This window comes from Cupressus sempervirens, chromosome 9 (assembly GCF_028749045.1).
Source record: "Cupressus sempervirens isolate cs-2001-9-10 chromosome 9, ASM2874904v1, whole genome shotgun sequence".
NCBI lineage: Eukaryota > Viridiplantae > Streptophyta > Pinopsida > Cupressales > Cupressaceae > Cupressus > Cupressus sempervirens.
In genome coordinates this window covers 114,843,339-114,854,790 of record NC_143126.1, presented here as the reverse complement: position 1 = coordinate 114,854,790, position 11,452 = coordinate 114,843,339, and the positions used below count along the sequence as shown (strand labels likewise).

General features: G+C 34.0%; 2 pseudogenes; both read right to left on the bottom strand.

Moving 5' to 3' along the window:
* Positions 1-630: 630 nt before the first annotated feature.
* On the bottom strand, positions 631-2,177 carry LOC149537812 (uncharacterized; annotated as a pseudogene).
* A 7,773-nt stretch (positions 2,178-9,950) lies between these two features.
* LOC149537811 (uncharacterized) lies at positions 9,951-11,157 on the bottom strand (annotated as a pseudogene).
* Positions 11,158-11,452: the final 295 nt, after the last annotated feature.

Below are 11,452 nucleotides of genomic sequence, written 5' to 3'. Positions count from 1 at the left end.
AGTTATAAGCAATTGAAATGTGCTCTCTCTAGGCTAGCCAAGCCATCTCATCTTCAACAAGAAAGAATCAACAAAACTATCCTCTCGTATAGATCATCATGGCACAAACTCATTCTGATTCCCCACTACTATTTGAAATAAATCTGCTTCCCCTCTAATTCCATTACCTCATACCATTCATTCCTTCCCTACCTAGTTCAACTATCATTCAATCTTGAATTGAATCTGCTTGTCTATATAATTTTAGGGAGTATACACAACATGATCTCCAATATGCATAAGACATATCTTATACCTATTTTACACCAAGGATAAGAAGTAAAATGTTGTATACTAAAACAACCAACTAAATAAGCACATTTTTCTTTAGGGCACCTTGCTGCTCCAACACCTCAACAATATGCCAAGCAATTGCCTCCCCTCTAGCTACCTTCAACTGTGGAGCTCCTTCTTGATGCTTTTAGGTGGTCTTTAACATAGGCTCTATTTTGTTTTGGATGTGGGTCAAACAACAATCGAGTAGGGAGTAGTGAGATTGGAGTGCCCAGGGACAACAAGATAATGGAGTGTCCTCCCAAGATAATGGAGTGCCCAGGGACAACAATCGAGTGAAATCCATGTATTCAGTGATCAAGATTTAGTCACAAATATATCATAGAGAAAAGATGCAAAATTTGCATCGCATGTTTATGGAGCAAGAGAGAATAGATAAAAAAAGGAACTGAGTAAACTTTAACTTGTGAGTGTTCAAAATTATTGATCGGAATGAGTACATGATGGTATTGTAGACCAGTGGCAAAAAACCCTCATGGGTGCATATATTTAGATGATTTAATGCCAACTCCATTAACAAATCCATTTTATTTGCAACTTCATCTAAACTCTACTTACCATCAGATGATTTTATGAACTAAACATTTCCCTCATTGTCAACAAAACTTGTATCCTCTTCATCTTCTTCCATCTCCATCCCAAATACAAAGACCTTGCTTGAATCTTCATGTAAAATGTGTTCCCATCTTATTTCAACATCAACCTCAATTAGTCTATCCACTACTACCATAATTATTCTGCTACCAATAATTTCTTTGACTGCACTCCTTTCCACCCTGAGCATGTTTTCCACATACAAAGCATTCCACTCTTATTTCATTGTTGAATGCAACATTGTTGGTTGAGAATGATAGGTGTAGCTATCTTTATGAATAATTCTATGAGGCATCCTTTTAAGGACTATTCGTTGTAGGCTTAAAGTAGTAGTTGGCACAAGTTCTACAATTTATTGTATTGCCAAATGCACACGCTACAAAATTTCACTTTCCCTTTCAAGGTAAGCCCCTTTTTTTAAAAGAAGTTGCTCTTCCATAATGTTAGATTGTGGTGACTGATCAGGAAAGTACTGTACATACTTCATAAATAGTGGGGTTCGGGGCATCGCCCCGAAAAATTTTTTTTGGAAGTAGCCGACATCGACATGGTAGCCGACATATTATGGCCGACATATGGCTGACATGTTATAACCCTAAAGCGGTTTAATACTTGTATAAAAAGGGCTTAGGGTTGGGTATTTTTGATATGTGGTGATACGAAATTGGTTCTTGCGGCGGTATTGAGCTGTAAGGGATTACGGATTGTAATCAGGTTGTAATCACTGGATTGTAATAAGATCAGACTTGCTGTTTGGTGGACGTAGCCCAGGGATTGGGTGAACCACATTAAATCTTGGTGCCTTGTGTTCATTTCTGTGTGTTCTATTATTTTTGTTATTGGTTATATTTGCATGTAGTTTTTATTTCTGTCCGTGGTTTATCCTAACACATAATCCCACCAAAAAAATTTCTCTTGCTTAGGGAATCCATGTGGAGTGGTAAGCCACATGAAGGTGGAAGGAAATTTTGGACAAGCATATCCAAACACTTATTCACAAACCCTCCATTTGATGTTGCCAAATTGATGATAAATTCCATTAACACATCTACTACATTAAAACTATAATTCTAAAAGCTCATGCCAAGGACACAACTAAGAAGAGTACCATGGTAATGTTCATTAATAGATGACACTACCTAAGAGAGGGCTTCTAATGTCATCACCAAATTTACCTCCTAAATAGGATCTCTAGCATCAATATTACTAAGCTCTTGTATGAGATGATCATAACTTGTGTAATCCCCCATTTAAAATATTTTCACTCCCTGGAAGTTCTATTAATCTAATAAAATTAGTCAGACACCAAAGTGGTTCTGACTTAAAAAAAATCATTTTTGAATGATTCACATCTCAAATTGATCTATTCATCATTTGGCACTGATTTGAAACAAATTTGAGCACTAGAAGAAAATTTGCAACTCACTTTATACCTTTCTACAAACTTATCAACTTTGTGCTAGGAGGTCCTTTAACTAGCCTTAAAAATTGACAAAAATACTTGAATGAGCTCTGAAATTGAACACACTAACTTTTTATTCTGTATACTTACACCCTGACAAGTTTGGTGTCATGAAGAATTCTTAGTCAAAAGATATTGATTTTCAAAGTTGCCTTTCTAGAATTGCCTACAAGAAAACATGTCAGAAAACCATAAAATACGTTATGTTTTGGCTTTGAAATTTGGGCAAACTGACACTTGGAAAAATGAAAACTAGAGTGTTGGTTCACTAACGTGAAGATAACATAAATCTAGGATTTGGGCTCATGAAAAATAATTGGGCACGTTTGGTGAATGGTCAATGTGGGCTACTCGAAATTTGCAGACTAGAAACACTAGCAGAAAAGCATTTTTTGCAGAAGGAATGGAACTAGGAAAGTGTGCAGACAGATTCATCAAAATTTGAAAATTGGCACACTTAAAGTATTCTTAGAGTAGAACACAATAGTACAATTTGTTTGATCTCACTTATCATGGATTTAGAGATATGACCTCATGAACAAGGATACCAACCAATCTACCTTTCTTGACACTAGTAAAACTTTAGAAATTGCATGTGGAATTGCATTCAAATACTAATCAAACGGATTCATCATAAGCTCAAAACTAAAACATAGCAAGTATCTAACCTCCAAAATGTAATGCAAAAGGAATTTTATCATTTTGGTCAACTGGCTCAAAGATATAACAAGTTAAACAAAGCCTCCCAAAATTATAAACAATTTGCGTCAGCATGACAATAATAAATAACCAACTTTGAGGGATTCAAAACCTAGAAAATAGCATGTCAAAAGGACTTGAAATCTAAAACATGGGTTCTCTAGTATGGACATTAAACACTCCCAAAGCAGCGAGTCATGAAACATTACTAGGTGCGAGATATTCAAATGCAAAAAAGGCCTTCTGTTATTGTTTGATAGTTAGCAAAAATGTAGATTTGGACATTGCTCAAAATGAAACTTCATGGAATGACTTAGAATGGTATTTTATCTTCATGGAACACATAGTCATACTAAATGTAAGGTTTTAGAAACATTAAACATCTATTAGGCCTCAAATAGATAGTTGGGTTCATATGCATCAAAAATCATTTATAAGTTTTATTTTCAATGGTACTCAAAACCAAGGCTTCAATTTTGATTCACAACAATGGCTCTATCTAGGGATTCATGTCCCTTGTGAGCATGGCAAGGATTTAGATCTTTGGAAGAAGTAGACTACACATTTGATAGAAAAAACTTCTCTCGAACAAGCTTTATTGAAAACAAGAAAGCTACTCCTACTATGTACAAATGATGGCCCCATGCCACCAGACTTCAAAAAAACTTCTTACCTCTATCATAAATCAGATTTTCATCTAAAATCTCATGAGGTGAGCTGAAAATATCATTCATATTAGTTTCACCAATCAAATTAGCATTATGAATCAACTCACTTGGCTAAACTAAATCTACACCTTCACTTTCAAAACATATATAAAAACTAGATTCTTCTGTATAAATTGTTCATTATGAAAGTTTTGATCAGCATACTCACCAATATTAGACTCAAACTGAAATTATTTTTCAATGAATGAATCATGCATTCTATCACTCTTGAATATGAAGGCTTCATACTGAACTTGGAGAGAAAGGTCACACATATCTTGAAATTGTGTATCCTTATTTATATCCAGATGGTATTCAAATGAGCAATCAGATTTATACTCACAAATTTCATCAATGTCAAAATATAAAACTAATCTAGAGTCTACAAATGATTCTTTGTAATCAAAAAATAGACTAGTCATCATATTAGAGTATTCATCATAAAACTCACTTCAAGGTGCATGTTGATCTTCAATAACAACTTTTTCAAACACCTTATTATCAATCTCATGAGATGCAACATCATCATTTTCACCATTACATCTGGAAGAAGAACAATCTAATATCTTATAGTATTAATACAACATATCATCATTAAACTCATCCTCAACTGAATTTGAAAATTCTATGTGCTCTTCAAAAAGCAGTTTGACAAATCTGTGCAAAGCTCCTTTATAGACATTATGACAAGTGATGTGCTGATCAACATCACGCTCTTCACCATATAACAGACTAATGAAAACTTTGAAACCATTTCTAACATCATTTTCATAAACACTTTCAGCATACGAAGAAGAGAAATCAGAATCATCAAATGAATACACACCATCCACTCCATCAATGAAGCACGTAGAATGTGTATATCATTATTACTTGCATTGTCTTCATTAAGGTAATTCAAATGTCTTGAAAACCAATCATCATTTATCTTACCAATAGATGTTGATTCATTAATCTTAAAATCATTTTCAATTTTCTTATTACTACTACATGCACCTTCACAACATTCATGTACACAATTAGGTAATTCATCATTATAAATGATCTCTTTGTCCTCGTATTGTGTAGACAATTGTTCTTCACAACTTTCAACCTCAAGTTGATCTGTATAACTCTAAAATGGAACTTCACTTTCAGATTTATAAAAAGAACTCATACCTTTACTTGCATAAGAGTACTCACTTCGATCATTGATTTCTTATTTCCAATTCACATCATATTCATATGAAGAGGAACATGTGTTATCAATGTCCTTTTCTTGGATTGAGAAAAAACTCTCATCGTTTTCTTCACGTGATGCTTCTTCAGAATATGTCAAATCAGCAACTTTATCTTGATCACTTGAAACATAACTTTTAGCTTCTTCATCCTCATACTAAGATGAATATCTTTCAGCTTCAAATTTAACAACATTCTCAAAATAATACAATCTATGAATAAGAGAAATCATTTCTTTCATATCTAACTAATCAAGTGAATCCACCTTATCATCCATTTCTGAAGTACTACAAACATGTGCACTCTGTTCATCAAGAACAGAATCATCTCTTCTTTGAAACCAAGAAACTTCATTTGTACATATCTTTAATTCTGAATTTTCAACAGAATTATCTACCACAACAGGGGTACCTATTTGTTGATTTGAACTTGAACACTCATCATGACATTGATTTGTCCTTTGAACCTCATCTTTCCAGCAAACACTTCTAGAGAAATGACTCCTAGTTAATTCGTACTTTATGTTATTTTCAATCTCTAATGGTGTCATGAATTCCTGATGAAAAGTCTTAGGTTCTTTATCTCTTAATAGATATTTCATTTTCTTATCAAATGCGTCAAGGTAAACCACTAAATAGAATTGATCATTTGTCTTACCATTTTTAGGAATCTCATTTACAACCTTGGAAAATCTGATACTGAATTTGGGAACTAATTCATCACTCCTTATTTGAATCTTCAAGAACTTATCAAAATAATCTTATATGCTTACTCTTTCCCTGAACTACTTCATGAAGGCTGAAAATAATTCATCCCAAGATGAAATAGAATATTCCAATAGAAAGGAAAACCAATCCCTAGCATTACCTTCCAAAGTTTGAACAAACAACTTCATATGCACATCTTCATGAGCAATCTTGAAACCACCAATCAAGTCACTAAACACTTGAACACGATGACTCAATGAATTTTTTATGGTTCCCATCGAACTACAAATACTTTTTGAGATTATATGGCATAGGGTTTGGGAAACCATGAATGTCATCAAAAACTAATGGCATGTATCTCTTGGTAGAAACAAATCTATAATTCTTATCCATGGATTGCATAGTAGGTGAAGAGACATTTGCCATTTCTTACAAACTTAAAACTCACTCACCAAGATTACTTTTAGAATTTATTACTTGTAGAAGATCTAAAAACTTTTCTACCAATTAAAAGCTCCAAACATACTTCAAAATAATAAAACACTTTCTGAGTCAATCTTTCACAAAGTATGTTGAGATATATCAAACCACTCTCCTATTTAGTGTTGGAAATACAACTTGGCAGAGAAACTTTTGTAGAACTTAATTTCATGGAAAGAAAATCTCATGAAAGTGGAAAAATACCTTTCAATATTGATGCCTACAAATTACTTCAATGCTAAAAATAATAGAAAATTCAAATCTCATGTAGATTTAATAACTTTTGCACCGCATCTCATATAACTCTTTCGCCCATTGTCAAGAACTTGAGATGAATTCTTCAAATCTGGTTTCCAATTGTTGCATCCTTCAAAATACCTTCACATTCGCAATACATTGGTATAGAGATATAACTTCAAGTCACCACTCACTTAGTGAGAAAAGATTTACCTAACTTGCAAAACATAACAAGATGGTCCAGAATTTACAACAGGTATTTGAAAAAACTTTATACAACAACTTGGGAATTTTAAACTCATGAAAAAGTGAAAGAAACTTATATTCTTGACTATTTATATTTTTAGTAGAACTTTTTGGTCACTTGGATTTAAAAATACAAACCCACAAGTGATTTTAGAAATGCTTATTCATTACTAATCTTCAAGTTGCTACTGTCAAGAATAAGGCATAATTGGGAAACACAAAATTCAACAAGGATATGAAAAGAACACCACAATTCCTCACTGTTTTATTTCTTTCCTTGTGTCTATCCCTAGTGGAGTCATCATTTTGTTGGCTCCTAATTTAATGGATTTAAAATTAGTTGAGAAATCAAACCAATACATCTAAGGCTAGCAAATTCCTATGATGGATGCACTTGACTGCAATCTTGGGCCAACTATAAGGCATCACTCCTTCTTCACTTTAGGCTCTACAAGACCTAGGTGGGTAAACCTTGAGGTTTTGATTTATGGTACTAGTGCTAAAACGTAAAATCTAAATGTATTAACAGTAGATGGAACCCTTATATCTTTTGATACTTACGTAATAACATAGGAATGAAATAGCTACAAATCATAAACTATGAACCCATAAGCTAAGTGAGGTTTAATTCCTTTCATTCCTTCAATATTTAAAGGGAAAAACATTTGATTAATGACGTTGATTTCAGAAAAAACCTCAAACATATAGTAGTAAGAACAAATTGATCTTATAGCTAATCAGTGGCTTATCCATTGGGCACAAGCTAAGACAAAACATACACATAGATACCTGAGATATACTCATATATTCAAGTATCTGATCTATCCATTCACCTTGTAAATTGACATCTATCTTCATAAAAAATCAAATGACTTACTAAATATCCACCTAGTGAAACCGAAAACCTTGTCAAGATAAATAAGCATTTACTTGGCTCTTTGTTCCAATAGCAAACCTATCCATACATACAACCTTCAAGGGTTCTTAAACACAAAACATTACAAACAATAAGGGATGAAACTAAGGAGATTCTTTCTCAATTGTATTCATTTCCTTGAAATTGTACATTCATATGCATGAAATTAAAATATATAAATGCCTAACAAATTAGAACTAGCTATATTATCTTCACTAATGTTGTTAATATAAGAGAAAAATCTACTAAAGAATTTGTTGGAATCACAGTCATGTATCCAACAATGTGGTCTCCTACTGAAAATTACCAACCAAAAATGGTCTCATAGTGAAAATTGGAACCCTACTAGTTTCACAGAGAAAACTACCAACCTAGTATTACAGTAGTGACAGATTTCTCCAAAACTGGAACCCCTACTAGTTTCACAGAGAAAATTGCCAACCTTTACAAATGAGAAAGAAAGAGAATGATATAGAAGGAATGAATTCCTAGATCTATTGTGTATCTGACATGTGTCACTTGGAAAACTTCCTCAAGAAGTTAAAAAAATCTCTCTAATCTCTCCCAAAAATTGGTAAATCAAATCCTCCTTCATTCTACCTCCCAAAAGCATAAAATATCTTAGATACTTGATGAAACAATAACTACTTTTGATGCCAAATCTAAGAACAAAGCAAAGGGAAAAAAATTAGCTAAATGACCTCTAGAGGCAAGATAAAAAATTTAGAATCATTTTTCTCCACATTCAAGCTTCAACAAGCTTTCATATCTACCCTCCAACCAATTTTGTTGCTCAATGATGAATTCTACCCATTCTGTTGAGAATGCCACAAAAAATACAAATCTAGTTATAGACTAAACTATTGAACATTTGTGTGAATTCTGACCCCATATTCAAAAAATTCATCTCCTCCTAGTTGCAACAATGTATTGGAGTCCATATTATTGGCAAAAATCATCCCTCTAGCAACCATTCAAAGTTTCAGGCTCCAACTATGGCCTTGCACATGAAAAAAAAAAATTTAAAACACTATAGCACAAACTATAGGTTTTTTAAATTATAACTTTGATTCTTTTTAGTTAACATGAATAGCCCTTTTTTGAATAAAATATTAAAAATAGTATTTTATTAACTTTTAGTCCTCTCATAAGTCCACCCGGGCATATATGCCATGTGGCATGCTTTGATTTGCCCCCCTTACCCACTAGTGGGTCCCAAAACTCCTCCTGCTAGTTTTTTATGTTTTTTGGGAGGTTGCCATGTGACTACCAATGAGATCCTACCATTTTTTGATGGTGATACGGTGACCACTAGAATCTTCACTTTACTAGGCAAGCCCCTCCATGCAAGTAGCTGCCTTCCAAAAGGGCATTGTCTTTAAGACATTTAGATTATTGTGTCAAATGATATTTAAGCTATTAAAATGTTACTACATCCCCAATGTGGGACTAAACACTTTTCTTTGTTTTTCCATAGTCTCCAACTAACAAGTTTTAGCATAATTCTTTTCTATTTCAAAGAAATTGTCCTTGAATTCGAGTCTCGTTTACAGAGTGCCAACTCGATGACTGTATCATTTGGACCATGTAGCCATTTAGCAGCATCATACAACCCCATGCCTTGTTGCCCTCAACCAAAATTTGTCATTGTATCTATGCCCTCAATTATGCTCTTATGAACCTTAAGCATACCATCCATAGCTAGGGAGACAGCTATATCAGGTTCATCCTTTGTTGAGATCATAACAACACGATTAGGGATGCCTCACACTTCGTATAGAATTTTGATGTGAGACTTGGTCTCCTCACACATTTTCTTCACAAAATATTCTTTTCAACCAATTATCCCACCAACCTTCTAACTAGTTATAAGCAATCAAAATATGTTGTCTCTAGGCCAACCAAGCCATCTCCTCATCTTCAACAAGAAATCATTGACAAAACTTCCCTTCTGTATAGATCGTCATGGCACAAACTCATTATAATTCCCCACTACTATTCAAAAGAAATCCACTTCCCCCTCCAATTCCATTACCTCATAGCATTCCTTCCTTCCTTGCCTAATTCAACTATTGTTCAATCTCAAATTGAATGTGCTTGCCTATATAATGTTAGGGAGTATACATAGCATGATCTCTAATATGCATAATACATATCTTATACCTATTTCACACTAGGGATAAGAAGTAAAACATTGTATACTAAAACAACCGACTAAACAAGTGCATTTTTATTTAGGACACCTTGCTGCTCCAACACCTTAGTGATATGCGAGGCAGTTGCCTCCCCTGTGGCTACCTTCAACCGTAGAGCTCCTTCTTGATGCCTACAAGTGGTCTTTAATGTGGGCCCTATTTTTTTTTGGACATGGGTGAAACAAAAATCAGGTAGGGAGTAGTGAGATTGGAGTGCCCGAGGGAAATAAGATAATGGAATGTCCTCCTAGGCTCATGCAGAATCCATGTATTTAGTGAATGAGATTTAGTCACAAAGATATCATAGAAAAAAGATGCCAAATTTGCACTGCATTTTTTTGGAGCAAGAGAGCACAAATAAATAAAAAATTAACTGAGTAAACTTTGACTTGTGGGTGTTCAAAATTGTTGATTGGAATAAGTGCATGTAGGTATTGTAGACTAGTGGCAGACAACCCTCATGGGCACGTATATTTTGATGATTTAATGCCAACTCCATTAACAAATCCATTTTATCTGCAACTTCATCCAAACTTTGCTTACCATTAGATGATTTTTTGAACTAAGAATTTCCCTCATTGTCAAGAAAACTTGGATCCTCTTCATCTTCTTCCATCTCCATCTCAAATACATAGACCTTGCTTGAATCTTCATCTAAAATATTTTCCTATCTTATTTCAACATCAACCTCAATAAGTCTATCCACCACTTCCATAAGTATTCTGCTACCAATGATTTCTTCAATTGCACTCCTTTCCACTCTGAGCATATTTTCCACATACAAAGCATTCCACTCTTATTTTGTGGTTGAATACGACATTATTGGTTGAAAATGATAGGTGTATCTATCTTTATGAATAATTAAGTGAGGCATCCTTTGAAGAACTATTGGTTGCAGTCTCAAAGCAGCAGTTGGCACAAGTATTGCAATTTTTTGTATTGCCAAATGCACACACTCCAAAATTTCACTTTTTCTTTCAAGGTGAGCCCTTTTTTCTAAAAGAAGTTTCTTTGTTGTAAGTCCACCTAAAATATGTCTCCTGGTAAGGGAATCCATGTGGAGTCGTAAGCCACATAAAGGCAGAAGGAAACTTTGGACAAGCATATCCAAATGCTTATCCACAAACCCTCCATTGGATATTACCAAATTGATTATAAGTTCCACTAACACATCTGCTACGTTCAAACTATAATTCCAAAAGCTCATGCCAAGGAAACAACTAGGAAGAGTACCATGGTGATGCTCGTTAATAGATGACACTGCTTGAGAGAGGGCTTTTAGTGTCATCACCAAATTTACCTCCTGAACAAGATCTCCAGCATCAATATTACTAAGTTCTTGTATGAGATGATCATAACTCATGTAATCCCCTCTTTTAAATATTTTCACTTCCCAAGAGTTCTATCAATCTAATAAAACCAATAGTACCCCAAAGCGGGTCTGGCTAAAAAAAAAATTTGTTTTCGAACAACTAACATCTCAAATTGATCTATTCACCATCTAGCACTGATCTGAAACAAATTTGAGCACTAGAAACAAATTTGCAACTCACTTTATACCTTTTTGCAAACTTGTAAACTTTGTGCCAAGAGGTCCTTTGACTAGCCTTAAAAGCTGACAAAGATTCCTAATCGGGCTCTGAAATTGAAAACACTAA